Source organism: Myodes glareolus, chromosome 8 (assembly GCF_982192425.1).
Source record: "Myodes glareolus chromosome 8, mMyoGla1.1, whole genome shotgun sequence".
NCBI classification, from domain to species: Eukaryota; Metazoa; Chordata; class Mammalia; order Rodentia; family Cricetidae; genus Myodes; species Myodes glareolus.
Window position 1 is genome coordinate 63,440,895 of NC_142033.1, and position 14,782 is coordinate 63,455,676.

Genomic DNA, 14,782 nt, shown 5'->3' on the forward strand with positions numbered 1-14,782 from the left:
GCAGTCCGTTAATTTGTAAATGGCAGATTGCAGTGGGATGCCAGATACATACCATAAATGACAAACTTAATGTGAAACCAGCCATGCTGGATTACTATTAGGAAACTGAGGTATGCCTTGGGATCTCCTTTACTGCTCCCTAGTCTTGACTCTGTCTGATCATTTCTTTACTTACATTCTTTAAATGGTACTTGTTTAGAATCACAGAGAAAAAAACAGAGATTTCTTATGACAGCGAATGAGAAAACATAACAAAGCTAGATTGGGCTCAATTTATTGGAGAAATAACCTAATTTTTATAGTAGGTATAATGTAGTTTGGGGAAGGTATTGTGATAGTAACACCTACAACATTTCTTGCTACCTTATAGCCTCTTTCCTAGTTTATTGTTTATTCTTGCAGTGAAACACTTACCAAAAGCACCTTGGGGAAGAAATGATTTATTATATATTATACTTCCAGATAAAAATACAGAATTGAAGGAAATTAGGGCAGGAAACAAGACAGAAACCTGGAGGCAGGAACCAAACCAGAAGCTGTGGAGGAACACTGCTTACTGGCTTACTCAGACTGCTTTCTTACAGTGTCCAAGATCACCTGCCTAGGGGTTGCACCACCCATAGTAGGCTGGGTCCTCCCATCATCAACCAATTAAGAAAATGCCTTTCACAGATGTGTCTACAGGCCAATCTGATAAAAGCATTAGAAAAAAATTCCAATTACTGACTATAGTTTTTGTCAAGTTGATTTAAAAAAGCAAATAAAACACACCCTTTATGATGGTTTTATTGTTTGTCAGCTTGGTCAACACAATAAAATCTAGAGTTATTATATAAACAGGCCTCTGGCCATTATCTGTAAGGAGTTTTCTAGATTACATTAATTGACTTATGATGACTGACTTGAAACACAGGCAGCACCATTCTGTGAATTGGAATCCTCCACTTTGTAAATGGGATAAAGTTAACTGAGCACTAGGATTATTGCTCTCGTCTTCCTGACTGCAGTTTATGTATTTCCAGCTTGACTCTGCTCTTGCAGCCATGCCTTCCTGGCCTGCTGATCTGTCTTCTCTTCTGTGACAGACTATAAGCATTCAAACTGTAAGTCAAAATAAACCCCTCGTCTCTTAAGTTGTTCCTTTTGTCACAGCTGGAAGAAAAGTAACAGCATATACCACAGGCTTCCTAAATCTTAACCTCGATCACATTCTGCTCTTAAATCTGTCAGACTATTTCTTTGACTCTGGGATGGTATCCAAGTTCCCAGCATCACGACATAGGACATAGGAGACAACTCCAATCTGTTTAACTTGGCAGGCTTTCTGTTGGTATTCCTTCCTTCCTGCAATTTAATCATATACATACATACATACATACATACATATATATAATATATATATTTCTTCTGCCTAAAAGGACCTGCTTAACATTGTCCTATTCTGACTACTAGCATTCTCCCTCTTTCTCCTCATAACTTCAAAGTATTATTAGAATCTTAGTTCAAATAGTTTTGTTACTGTCTTTGGAATGCATTTTCATACATAGATATTCAATAAAATTTTTTCCAAGAAAACATTCCTCATTATCCACATTATTATGTTCCTAAAATTGTATTGGATGGAAGTGTGAAAATATCATTAGCCTGCATTTATTGTTTTTTAATTGAGAAGGGTATCATGCCTCCCCAGCATATGGAAATTGGTTTCTAGTTCATAATTTAAAAACACAGGTTCAATAAATGTTGATGCTTCATGTATCAATACAAATTACACAACCATCCTTACTACAACCAATGCACACTGTAATGAAAACAATCAGTAAATTGTTTAAAGATACCTGATGAAGTAAGTGTAGGAAAATTGGAGTGAGGGGTCGGCAGAGAGTATGTTAGCTAAAACTAAGGATATATAAGAAAGAGTCTTTATGGTATACACTAGTTTGCAAGCATATATACATACACTATTTAATACAGTATATATTGCAAAATGTATAAAAGTGTAATGATACAAACACATATTTGCATAACAAAACTAGGTGGTAAGACTGTATTTCTGAACGTACTACTTAATTTGGATACAGAGCAAAGGGAAATGAACTTAGAAAAACCAGGAAAATAGTCAAGATTTGTAATAGTGACACAATGGTTATGGTGATCACCAACCATGTTCTGCTTGAATAAAGGACTTGCTTCACAGAAAGGTTTTAATGTTTGGTACCGCACTTCATCAAAAGCCCATGACTTTTGTTTTAATTCCTTTCAAATTGCTGTGATAAAATACCATTATGAAAGCAAATCATAAACAAAAGTATTTAATTTGGGCTTATGATTTCAGAGATTCTGAAAAGCACAAAGGCCCAAAATCAGAGTTGAGAGTTTATATCTTGATCTACAAGTAGAAGGCAGATGAAGAGAAAGATACTTGGAGTGGCTTGAATCTTTTGAGACCTCAAAGCTCACCCCAGTGACATTGCCTTTCCTACAAAGTCACACATCCTATTTCTTCCCAAACAATTATACCAACTGGGGACCCAATATGAAACAAATGAACCTATGGGACCAATCTCATCTAAACCCGTCACAACTGGGAACATCATAGTCCCTGGTGGAGCATCTATTGCTATTTTGCTACATGACCTTGTTATAAAAAACTATCTTCTAAATATTTATGTGTATGCCCCTAAATATGTGTTGCTCTTAAGTTTGATCATAGAAATCTATTTTTTTCAGGGGATGGTAGTTAGTGAAAAAACTCATAACAGGCTTCAATTGTAAGCATAAGAAATTGTGAGTGCTCAACTGTCAAGCAATCACGTGTATCAACTTTTCTCCATGTGGGCCACAGGGAGTATCATGGAAGAGAAGAAAGATAGAATGTTAAATTCTGACTGTGATTATAGCTATCAGTACATATCAACTCACAGTATACATGATTACCTGCAGAAGACCTACACAAGATCAAACTAGCTAAAATAACAGCATGCATGAGAGTGTGACTCTACTCTTGGCAGAGGAAGTATTGACAATTCATAGTTTCAGCGAGGAGAGACTCACCTTGCTTAATGATATGGCTACTGGAAGATTATCCCTATCCTTGTGGATACTCCCCCACCATTGTGCATATGGGCAGCACTAATTATACTCAGGAATTGTGGATAATTAAAAGAAATGTTAATTTGGAAGGGAGATGGGCTGGCAGGCACTAGGCATGTTGGAGACAGGTAATAAATGTATATGAGTAATATCCATGGTATAAAATTTTCAAAATAAATAAAATATTATCTTAAAAGATACATGATATAAAAGGAATGTACAGCAATATAAAACTACTGAGAAACAACTAAATTATAACTTCTGTCACTTGAAGACTTAATTTATTGAAGAGGGGCTTCATTGAAATTTGGTAGGGGAGTAGATAAATATAACTGTAGTCCATAAGGCTGCTACATGTTGAAAAATGGAGGTATATGGGATAAGAAGAATAAAGAATAAATATTCTAAGGTCTTCTATACTCAGATCTGAGAGTCTGATCAACATTCTTTACTTTTCAGTCGAGTTCTGCAAATCAACATCTAATGGGAATAATGAAGAACTATAAATGAGCCTCCATTATTTGCTTTTGCTTATAGCTATACAACTAATGATTATGCTAAACTGAACTTATAATTTCAGTTTTAGGAAAGTGATTCCCTGTCTCAGGATGTTGACTATCAATAGCTGTCAGTGTGTCTGAGAGATGGATAATTTCTTTGTTCTGGCTTATTTTTTTGGAGCTTGAGAATACTACTACTAGAGTTTAATATTTTTTGAAACATTGGCATTGTATATTTTGCCGTGTTTCCTTTTTATTCAACCTTTAGAAAACATTTTCAGTTAATAATATCAGGAGAGAGGTAACAAAAACTTCACAGGATGCCAAAAAGCATTGAGCATGAAATGATATTCTTTGACAGTTTGAGATATTACTGCAGCATGGCAGGCATTCTATTGCCAGCTTTGTGGTTAACTTCACTGTTGTCACATACACACACATGGTGATTACACTTGTTTTAGGCTGAGTAGTAAAATCCACTTAACATTCTGCAAATCACCATAGCAAACATTTTGCCTAAAACAAGTATAAAAATTTGAGATGGCTTAATTTGTCTATTATTAAATAGTCTTTCTATTAAAATCATTCTTCATGATGCCTGTAGATTTTGTTTCTGTTGTGGCATGAAAGTGATGTTATATTTTCTGTTAAAATGGAATTGCTTTTGATTCCCCATTCAGTGCCCTCTCTCTTGTAAAACGATGGTTGCAATTCCAACTTTCTTAACAATATGGGAGAACCAGAGTGTGTATCTAGAAGATAGGAGGCACAAACTATCATTTTAAAGGGCATTGAGAGTAGATGAGTATCATCTTGTGCATGCATTATTCTGCAGGAACGGCTGCAGTCACGTGGCGTTGGCATTCAGGAGTCTGTCAGCATCTGGAACAGCAATGCGAGTACAGCAGTTTCTTCTAGCAACAGCAGCAAATTAGCATCCTTATGCAATGCCAGTAACTTTCTTCAGTTCTTGATAGTGTAGCACAAAATAATTCTTTCGTTTTGTGAAAATAAAATTCTTTCAGACCTTCCAACAAGTTTGTTTCTAACTTTCTGTATTGTGTGTGCCTTTTATTATTGTTATTTTGACACAGTGTTTCTCTATGTAGATCCGCTGTCTTGGAACTTTCTCTGTAGTTCTTTGAACTCAGAGGTCAGATGTTATAGGAATATGAATATAACCATATATATTCATATATGCAAATGGGATTTATTGGTTTCTTACAGGCTGTGGTCCAGCTTGTACAACAATGGCTGTGCACCAATGGACAACCCACGAATCCAGTAGTTGTTGCTCACACAAGTCTGGATTTCTCAGCTGGTCTTCAGAACACACCTAAATCCTGAAGAAGTAGGTTGTAATGCCAGTGCAGGAATGAACTTTCCAGAGAGAGTGAGGGCAAGCAGGCAAGGAAAGCAAGCTTCTGTCTTCCACGTCCTTTATATAAGCTGCCAGCAAATGGTGTGGTTCAGATTTAAAGTGGATCTCCCCTCCTCAAAATATCCAGCGTTAGGTGACTTTTCCCACTTCAAATGATTTAATTAAGAAAAATCCCTCATAATTGTACTCAGGTGGTTGGATTTTAGTCAATTCCAGGTTTAGTCAAGTTGATAAGAAGAAAAGCCATCATATGACTGAACTTATATATAATCACAACCAATATGACACCAATGGCAGAACAATGGCAGCTCCATCCAGTTCCATCCTGATGGACCAATGATTTTAGTGGGCTTGCTCATAGGGGAATAAATAAGGCATAATTTACAGGAGGGTAAAAGATTCCTATAAAGCAACAACACTGCAGCTTCACTGCAAATTATGTGTTATAACTTTCCCAAATCTTCCTCAATGTCATCCCTATCCTCAGTCAACTTTGTATTGATTGTATACTGTGTTTTCTCCCAAGACTAGGTGTATCCGTGGAAGGGGAAAGTGTATCTGTGGAAGTAGAAGGTTGTTGGTGAGCGAGGGAGTAGCTGGGGATCTCTGCTGAGGGTCTGATAACTTCCTCCACTCTTATGCAGAATATTAATAGTCCTGAAGTGTGAAGACTTCATGAGGATAGTCAAAATTGATTTGATTTCAAATGCTAGCCATGTTTAGGTTTTACCCAGATTTGTATGTCAGATTCTGTTCATTAAGGTGGACGTAACCCCATGTCACATACAGGAAGGCAGTTTGTATGAGTTTTCCTTATGATTATTTATCTTGATTTCCCTATGGGCAGGTGACCCAGCCTAAGTTGTTCACATTACCCACACAGGGGACCCACAACTACAAAAACAAGAAGACTTGTTATATTAGACCTAATAGAGAAAGGTGGCCACATCAGGATTGTGCCTGTGGATATTGCATCTTAGACCTCTGAGTCAGTTGCATGTCTTGTTACTTAGAATAGGGGTCATGTAACTCCTGCTTCTCCACACATCTTTGTTTGGTTTCCAAGTAGTAACGTGATGTGATTCTTCCTGTGAGACAGGAACACATGTCAGAACACTCCAGGTAGGGCACCAATGACAGACCAACAAAATTATTTGGCCCAAGTCCATCTTGCTGGACCAATGAGGTTATTGAAATTACTTGTGGATGTGTGAGTGAGATATTGCTAGAGTACTGATGATCCAAACACCACTAGAACATTTAATGCCTCATCTCAGCATGGGTAATGACATCCTTAAAGACCAGCATACTGATGAAGTTATCGATCAACGGTAAAATCCTATGTATCCTAATACTCATATCCTAGGGGAAGGGTTCCATACACCTAGGGTAGAAGGTATGTGGCTGGTGTCTTGGATGTCCAATGATCCTCCTTCTCTATAGGCACTTATGAGGGGACATTAGTAGGCCCCACCTTGTGAAGGGTTTATGCACATAGTCTGATTTCAAGGTAGCAATGGCCTTTATGCTAGGAGGATATGACTTGACACTACCTTATTAACTATTACCCTACCATACTGAATTTAAAAGAAGATACACTAAAAGATTACCATCTTTTATAGAATACTTCTTTGTGGATTCAAACAACTTCAAAACAGTTTGAAGAAACCCTGCATGTGATGTATTAATCTCAGAAATGGGTTTGTCCAAGCAAAAAATCAATTTATACCATGTGTTGAAACACAGCCTTATGTAATTGATATTGCATAAATGTGTTACAATTTGACTATGAAATTCTCTCTACAGGATTATGTGTTGAAATCTAGATTCTCAGTTGATTTTGGGAAGTGTCAAAAGTTTTGAAGATGGAGACTCTTCAAGAACTCAGTCAGGTTTGACATGTCCTTGCAGTTACATCTTTTCCTTGTCTCTCACTCAATTATTCTTCTTGTTTCTTCTCATGTGACATAAGGAAGCTTTGCTACAGGCTTCTGTCACCATGAAGGTCTGCTTTTCCCAGGACCCAGAATCAACAAAGCCAAGTACTGTTTACTGAACTCTCTGTAAAGTTAAGTTAAGCTAATCTTTGAAAATGTTTCCATTTTGTATTTGGTCACAACAATTCAAGTCAAACATAATGTTCTTTAATTCTCCTAAGCAACCAACTGCACAATGGTGATCTATATTGCTCATTTCATAAAACTTCAAAATGTGATCAGGGAAACTCATAATTCCAAGGCTTGTCTGGATTACAGAACAAGTTTAAGACCATTCTGGACAAATTGGTGAGAACCTTGTCTCAAAATAAAAAGAAAAAATGATTTGGGGAAATAGTTTAGTGGGAGAGCCCTTGGATAGCGCAATCCCAAGTGCCAAATAAAACAAGGAAGCAAGGGAGGAAGAGAAGAAGAGAGAGAAAGAAGAATGATTGAGAGGAGCAAGAGAAGGGGAGAGAAGGGAGTAAGGAAAAAAGGAAGGGAGTGAAGGAAAGAAAAAGAAAGCAAAAATAATGATTCTTTTCTTGGATGACTAGCAATATATTTTTTACCTCGATCATTTAAAAAAGACTATAGTATAGGAGTAAAAATATTGGAAAAAAATACTTAGTTTACCTCATTTAGACATTTTCAATGAGGGGATGTTTTAATACATGCATGTATAATGCATTTTATAAATACATATACAAAATAAATTTAACATTATATTAGATTTTATAACATAGAACTCTAGCAACATCCCCCGGTGATGATGCGTCAGGATGAGAATGCTGTTGTCAGGACAAATCATGCTTGCAAGCAGAGAAGGATGTGTGCAGGCAGCAAGAGTCAGACAAAAGCAGTGGGCATGGGAGAGTAACTAAGGCCCTTTAACAAAGCAGGAGTAGACTTGCTAAGTTGGAAGAATAATTACTTCTAAGTTTACCATCCAGTTGAATAGAACTAAACCCAACAAATACAAGAATCACCAATTCGGTGTCTGATACAGGCAAGATCTGAATACCTGAAAGATACTTCAGAGAACCACAAAGATTCACAATTGCATGCCTGGCCATTATAAGTTTGATTCACTTCATTCCCAGGTCCTGTCTGTATTTGTCTTCAGTTTTTATTTTAACGTTACTACATGTGTAAATGTGTGTTGGCATATATGCATATGAGTGCACATTAGTGCCATCACATGCAAGCAGAGGTCAGAGGATGGTTTTCTGGTGTCAGTTCTCCCCTTCTACCATGTGGGTCCTGGGAACTGAACTTGGCCGCAATCATTTTTATGTGCTGACCCATCTCACAGGCCCTCATCACCAGTCCTCACTGACATTTGCATTACTTTGCATTACTGGTTTTAGATTTGCTGTTAGGCTCTTCAGCTACGGACTTTTGGTGCCACTCAGAATCGGCTTGTATTGGTTTTGACGAAAGGATCATGACAGACAGCATTTCATATCCTCATGCGGCTATTTTAGCCTGACCAGCTTCATTTCTCAATATTAGAGCAGAGGTAAAAGAGTCAAAAGAGTCTTTAAATAGTTCAAGGGAAAAGTGGCATAAAATGTCTTAAAATTATGCTAGAGCTTATGAATAATAGGCTAAGGGTCACAAGCATATAAGAATTACAAAATCAGCCACTCTCTCTGCTTTAGCCAGGAATACTGCCACTCTTAAAGCTTATAAATGGCCTCAGTGGGAATATGAGAATGCGGCCCTTCTTCAGTGTAAGAAAGAAACAATAGTGTCCTAGCTGATTTCCACTCTGTGACCACACTTTAGTGCTCCCTATGAATCTAAGGTTGAACTCTCGTACTCAGAGGTTTTCACACTCTGTCTTTAGATTGATAATTTCAAAATGCATAATAATCCTCAATGGAAAAAATACAGAAAGCTATAGAAGGAAAGACTTAAATTCTCAGCTCTTCCTTTTTAAATGGCCACAATTTCATTCTGCAGAGCTTGTGGGCAGAGATGGTACAAGAGACTGCCCTGAAAAGTAGTCCAAGCATAATTACTTTGACAAAAAGAACGTTCCTCTTTTTCAACTCAGCTACAGAATAATTTCAGAAATGCTAAATCTCACTAAATCACCTCTTAAATCATAGTTAACGGTGCAGGCTCTTAGCCCAAACTCAATAAAAAATGCTGCCCGAGGGTAGGAAAGGAGAGTCACGAGAAGAACAAAAGTTTATGGGATAAAAGGAAAAGCTAGTGGGTGAAATAAAAAATGCATATATGTCACTTGAGCCTACAGAAAACACCTATTAACAGGCTGGCCAATGGAAGAGATTAATGATTGCACCTAGACGTAAAGGGAGAATTTGAGACAACATACATCTGTGAAACCTACCATTAGGCATTTATCAGTTGCCAGATGCACAGCATGGGCACTGTTAGTGACAGATAGCTGTGCAAAGGGCAACCAAAGAGGTCTTTCAAAATGATATAAAGAAGACCAGGGCATGTTTCTGCTATAGGGCTAAGTCTAGAGTCCTTGTCCTGACCTACACAGTCTTCAAGAATTAACCTGTTCACCACCTCAGCTTCATCTTATCTTTTCTGTCATTAATAAATTCAGACTTCCTGGATATGTGCACACAGCCTCCTTTCTTCTGCCTATGAAGCAAGATGTAGAACTCTCAGCTCCTTCAGCTTCGTATCTGCCTGAGTACTGTCATCCTTCCTTCCATCACGATGATAACAGACTAAACCTCTGAAACCGTCAGCCAGCCTCGATTAAATGTGGTCATGGTGTCTCTTCTCAGCAATAAAACCTTAACTAAGACAGAGGAATTGCTTAGAATTTACTTGTTTTGAGGAGGAAGAAGAGAGGAAAGGGTGCATAATATAGCCTGACCATGAAGAATTCTAGATGTGATATGAGAAAACTTACTCAACAATTCTTGTGATAAACGCTCCATTTACAGTCTGTCCATTCAGACTGACAGTAGTCATAGCAGGGGCAGAATTTCAGACTGTGAAAGTGTTATGGAATGACTAGGGTTGGCCTGGTACAAGAACAAAGTCTCAGAGTCTGCTGAGTCCAGTCAGAGAGCTCTCTACATTCTGTCAGGCATGTTCAGGCTCAATATCACTCTGTCTTCTCTAGCTGGTGAGCTTGGTATAAACACTAAGCATCTTTGCCTCAGCCTCGCCATCTACCACAATGTATGATGTTAGAAATTCTCAGAAGCTTGGTGAAGGGGTGAATGGGGAAAGCCACATGCCAGGCAAGTCTCAGTTCAGGACTTGGTCTACAAAATGTGCTGAGTACATATCCACTATATTGTTGACATGAAGGGATATTAATTTATAGATTACCTATGAAGTAGAAGATGCTAAAATATCTACCAGCAGGTACATAAGAGGCAAAACAGACCAATTCCTCTTCTTTTAGACCTGTCACAAGAGGGTTAAAAAAAACCAATCTTTTTAAATCTTAAAATCCTGCCTTGTTGTGGAGCAAAGCAGGGATGCAGAACGCCCAGTGGGAGACTGTCAACTAAGGCTCAATAAGGGGGTGACATTTAAGCTGATATCCAAAGAATGAACAGGAGCAAACCAAACAAAGAGACCAACAAAGCAGTCCGGGACATGGGAGCCTGGAGTACAAAGCCTGAGAGTTTCTAAGAGGGAAGGAGTGAATTGAGTCACAGGCTCAGAAAAAGTGGTCGATGTCTGGAGGGCAGAGATAAGGCTGTGGGGTCTGAGACCAGATTGTGGAGGTGAGTAGGCACAGATCAAGCTGGGCCTTGAAGGCCAGCCTAATGGTTTTGGATTTACTTCAAAGCACAGTGGAAGTTCATTGGATGACTTCAGGCAAGTGTGAAAGTATGATCCAGGCATATTTTTCAAAGGCCACCCTCTCTGGATGCTATGTGGCGAACAGGTTAGATTGGCTGAACGTGGCAATAGGGAATTCCATTAGCCTGCAGTGAGTAGCAACCCCGAAAGTTAGAGGTTGCCACCACAGGATATTATCATTCAGAGTCTTTGAAACACTTGGAGTTATAATCTTTATTCTGTGTCTATGTCCTGTTATGTTCAAGAAGGGGGTGATGAATTACTGTACCTGAAATCCCCTGGGAAGGTGCATAGTCCTGAGCTAAGTAGGTCATCTTTAAAACATTCACAGACACTGACTTTTATGGCCCCCCTGACTTTTGATCTTGAATTGTCACATCTTAATGTTCTGCAGTCAAGGCGTTCAACGTTTTTGGTGGTCAAAATGATTAATCTGTTTAATTCTCCGGAGACACTTGTAGATTTTATTATAACCCTGTATGTCAATGCCTCTCATAAAACTTCACCTGGGTCCAATGACAGAAAGGGCCTGGTTAAAAAAATTATAATCCATTCATCAAACTGAAGTACTTCCTCAGAGCGAACATAAAGGCTTAGTGTCAAGACTGTCAGACATCAGTGGGAATACTTTCATAACATATTATCCCATAATCTTATAAATCACATGTATTCTCAACACATAATCAATCATTAACATACATGGATGGGATTTTGTCATGTATCCTGGATTACATTTAGCACTCTGCTCATGGATCTCCTTTAATCCTTCTGGTAACATGGTCACATAGACAATAGTATCCCTACGTTATATGAAGAGATTAATATCCATTCTGTCATGCAGTTCAGAGGAACACAGCGGGCAATGGTACTTAAGTCATTATAACTCTAGGAACTATGCAATAAATACTTTACAATGTATCTCATGGAACTCCACTATTGAATTGGAGGAGTTTGGAGATGAGAACTCTCTTTAATATTTGCAAGTGAAATTAGCTACCTTATTCTTACTCTCTTCCAGTCTATAAAATCATGCCAAAATGTTTTCCCATTTCTATATTTCACCCTTCGAAGGTTCTCTTATTCAAAACACACACAGAAACACAGATACCATTTTCTTTTCCTTTTTTTCAGATACCATTTTCTTTAAACAGTCTTTAAAAACTAGCATGATTCTCATGGGTCTTCCTGAATGAAGCACCAGAAAATCAGGTGTGTGTTCCCATAGGGAATGGCTGCAAACGAGGCACTCATCTCTAAAGGTCTTCTTTAGGATAGCCCACTAGGAACAGTGGAGCTGATAACTCACAAAACTTTAAATTGTAGCAAAACTTTAAATTGCAATCATTGTTATTATTCAGTCCAAACACAGAACTTCTTTTGTTTTTTTTTTTAATTTTTTTTTTATTTTTATTGAGCTCCACATTTTCTCTGCCTCCCTCCCTTCCTCCCCTCCTCTTCTATGGTCTCTCATGGTCCCCATGCTCCCAGTGTACTCAGGAGATCTTGTCTTATTCTACTTCCCATGTAGATTAGATCTATGTATGTCTCTCTTAGGGTCCTCCTTGTTACATAGGTTCTCTGGGATTGTGATTTGCGGGCTGGCTTTCTTTGCTTTATGTGTGATCTTTTTGTTTGCTTTCTCAAAAAGTTGTGTGTTGAAAGTTACCGTGAGAAGTAACTACCAAATAGCAGGCTTTTACACAGCAACATCATGATAAGGTAGGCTCCTAATTTTTACCTTTGCCTGTTTGCCTTTACTTCAACTGATGGTGCTGATGAGCAGTGATGGGGTTGGCAGGCCCGTCTGCTACTTTATGTCTTCATCTCCTGACATCCTCTGCTCCTGTTCTCCAGTCATTTTCAGTCCTCCTCATCCCTCCACTCTCCACTTGCCTAAGCTCCCTCTTACTCCTGACTTTTCCCACCATCCCCACCCATGGAGGTGTCTCAAAACTCAGATTTTTTTCCCTTAAAAACTTTACAAGGCCTTCCTTTGATTCTTTCAAATGAATGTTTCTCTTTCTTTATTAACCCATTCAATACATACGTATGAAGCCAGAATTTATGATAGACTAGTATAGTATTGAATATCAGACAGTATTGCCATAGTTATTGGCTACTGTTTAATACTACCTGAAACACATTCAGAAACAAAAGCCCTAACTTACAGTCCTTGCATAATGCGGTGGTGAATTACCCACCATAGTTAATTTATATTTACTCATCTAATTTCCCTAACAGGAAGTTGAGGAGATTATACACAATTGGCTCTCCTGGCCAGAAAACTGACTATACCCTACCATAGCCAATATAAAAACTTTCCACTTAGAACATAAATATACATATTTAAGCCAATATTAATAATTATCATAGTTCCCTTAAAGACATAGTTTTCAAGTCATACATTGTACATGTATGCGGTGGTTATGATGAACATGTTTGGTGACAATAGGCAGGACTTGATTTCCTTCCAATTCTTCTCCACTAAAATCCTCAGGACAATAGTTAGGTGGTTTAGAGACTATTTTTTTCCCCTTGAGACAGCTTCTTTCTTCCTCACATAGATTCCAAACCTTTTTAAAATCAGAATTCCTGGTGTTATTCTGTTACCCCCTCTTGGAAGCACATACTTTATTCTATGATAAACACCTATTTTTCTATTCATGTCCATCATCACTATTACTTGAATACATGCATAGTATGGAGATTCTGGAGAGAAGAGTTTCCTATTGCAGATGTGGATTGTGACACCAAAATCCTTGTCTGCTGCATGCCAAATGGACCATAAGGTCAGGATGCTGCTGGGTAGCTTCTGTTTCATTATTTAATAGGTAAATTGTCCGTTTCCTTTGACCTATAAAAATAGCTACCTGACTCCAGTTTCTGATGCTGCAACGCATTTGCTTGGGGACTTGCTGTCACAAAGAAGCCGTTGTTCCTAAGGCATCGGAATAACATGAACTCTGTATTTGTGTTCTTTTGCCACAACATCGGGAGCTACTGAGTACCTGCCTCTGCATTCTCTCAAGGTTCAGAACAGGACTTCTACGACAAGCGAAAACTGGCTTGTGAGTGAGATCTAACATCTGGCAAGGAGGCACCTTATGTCTCAGAGGGCATGAGGCTGTCAAGTTCCCCTGCAACTGAGAGCCCAGCCTTGGCAAGTATAATAACCTGCAGACTTGGTTTGCATTAGCATCTACCTGGTTGAGTTAAAAGGAATCTCTTCTGGGGACCCTGCTTCTGACTCCAACAGGGTGTCTGGGTGAGAAATTTTCTGTCTGAAGCTAGTTTTAGTGACTCAAGACTTTTTCTGTATAAACAACTAATTTCTTGGGTTATGATCATACGTTAGTTGAAACAAAGGTAAAGGGTAAATGCAGAATATTAGTAGCCTGTTAAGTCAGAGCAGAAGACCAGTGATCACAGCTTCTTGAGTCTGCTGTTACAGCAGACATATTACCTCCTGTATGAGGCTCCTTTCTTATTAGTGACTACTGTCAATAAAGAAAGTTTATGGGGGGGGACACTATATTTACATAGATGTTGCCTATGAGAACAAAGGTTTGACTGAATCCTTTTAACACCATGGCTTCATGGTGTGAGGGGAGACATCCAGTGGCCCTACAGGAAAGTCAGGTTTATGCACTGCTGGGGTACTATAGAAGGGAGACATGGCATAATTTCATAAGACTTTTACAGAATTGACAGTGACTTACCCAAAGGACAGATGTCCCCGTAGCTCTAAGTGGGTTACTCCAGCTAGAGTGTGCATGTACACCTCCCGTGGATAGTCCAATAGATCTGCCGGCTGTATGTTCACTGTTTAACACATGTGGGCTCCCCACCCCACAAGAAGTTACTCTGCATGTTGACTTGGTCTTTAAAATCCCTAAGACTATTTTAGAACTTTCAGAAACTAATGGTGCTCCACCCACTGATGGAACAGTTTCATCTTCAGAATAAGAAGTAGCTTTGGTCATGTAAGAAAACAGGATCTCTTCACAGCAAGATTA